This window comes from Furipterus horrens, unplaced genomic scaffold, assembly GCF_987537825.1.
Source record: "Furipterus horrens unplaced genomic scaffold, mFurHor1.1.pri manual_scaffold_2, whole genome shotgun sequence".
NCBI classification, from domain to species: Eukaryota; Metazoa; Chordata; class Mammalia; order Chiroptera; family Furipteridae; genus Furipterus; species Furipterus horrens.
Window position 1 is genome coordinate 51,541,221 of NW_028327172.1, and position 1,609 is coordinate 51,542,829.

The following is a 1,609-nucleotide window of genomic DNA, read 5'->3' on the forward strand; positions in this document are numbered from 1 at the left end:
TTCTTTATCTCTGGAATTTCCCATTTAATATTTTCAGACTGAGGTTGGTCGTGAGTAACAAACTGCAGAGAGTGAAGCTGTGGATAAGGGGAAACTACGGTGCGCTTCAAGAGTCAGTATAAAGATGGGCGCAGCGACAGCAATGGTAGCTGTTTATCAAGCCTTCATTACTTGCCAAAAACTGTGTTACCTTTTATCCTCATGAGAATCCTGCAAATTAGGTATCATAAAACCCTAAGATATAAATTAATGATAACATCATGGATTCTGAAGCTGGACCCCTGAGTTTACTTATTTATTTATTTTTTCTTTTTTTCGCTAGGGGAGAGCGCGAACGCAATCCCCCATGACCACAAGTTATGCAGTCTGGTTTCCCACATTTGGGCGAATCGCAGGGCCCAGCACACCCGGAGTGCAGTGGCTGAGCCTCGCCCTGGGAAAACCACCTTCATGATCATGGGATCTCCCCTGCCAGGTGAGTATGGACCCTGAGTTTAAATTCTAACAATCTCACTATGTAACCATGCATAAGGCCCTAGTCTTAGTATATACTTTAATTTCTTCATTCATAAAGTAGATATAATAATGCTTAAAAGTACTATACACTATTAATCCCATTGTGCAAATGAAAAAAACTAAAACTCAAAGTGACATTACCATTATATTGAGAAAAATGAGGCAGTTGTCCTTCAGGAAAAAGTCCAGATTGCAGAGTCAAAAGACCTTGACTGGCACCCAAACCTACATACATGACTTTGGGAAAGCCATTTCTCCATTCTAAGCTTAGGAGTATAATGGGGCTGATATTACCCCTTCCCCCACCTGACCCTACCTTGTAAGGATCAGATGAGATAATGAATTGGAAAACGCCCAGGATTAGGCTTGGTGCAGCAACATTTAGTAAATGTTTCTGGAATCAAAATATTCTCTTTGTAACATTTTCCCCATTAAACTTCAATCAAGAAAATGGTGTTTTAAGATAACAATGACAGAAAACTGAGTCAGCAAGTGATTGAGTAAACCAAACATGTTTTTTTGCCCCTCTTTTTTTTTTTTCTTTTTTTTTTTCAGGAGACACAATTTTCTCTGAAACTGCAAATGTGATATCCACCCTGGGGAGCTTTTATAAGATAATTGCATCTTTCATTTATTTCTCTTCTAGGATGAAACTTGCATGCATATGTTTTTTTACCACCTTACTTTTCCCATACATATACTTGACTATCATTGCTACACTGCTCAATGTACATTTAATTTCTGCATTGATTTATTTAGAACTGTTTTAGTCTCTAGACATATGAGGACATTTTTCAATATAAAATAAAAAATTAAATAGAGCTCACTCACTCAAATACCTCCTCGGGTTTCAGATTTACCTCTGACCACTTACTATCTGAACAATTTGTACTGTGAACATAGAAGAGAAACAAACTCCCTATTCAGTTTTTCATGGAAGACATCATAAGCGATTGCTGTGATGTTTGAGTACTCCTGTTGATTGTGAGTACTTACCTCATGCTCAGACATTCACCTTTGGTAATGTCACCTGATAACACCTTGTATTGCTTGTATTTCACTCTTCTATTTGAAACACATTTATTTACCATCT

At 37.5% G+C, this 1,609-nt stretch overlaps 1 non-coding gene across 1 annotated transcript; it reads right to left on the reverse strand.

Annotated features, from left to right (window-relative positions):
• Nucleotides 1-319: 319 nt before the first annotated feature.
• On the reverse strand, nt 320-483 carry LOC150018565 (U1 spliceosomal RNA). The gene has a single exon (XR_016509567.1). It is a non-coding gene; the product is annotated as a U1 spliceosomal RNA (small nuclear RNA).
• Between the last annotated feature and the right edge of the window lie 1,126 nt (nt 484-1,609).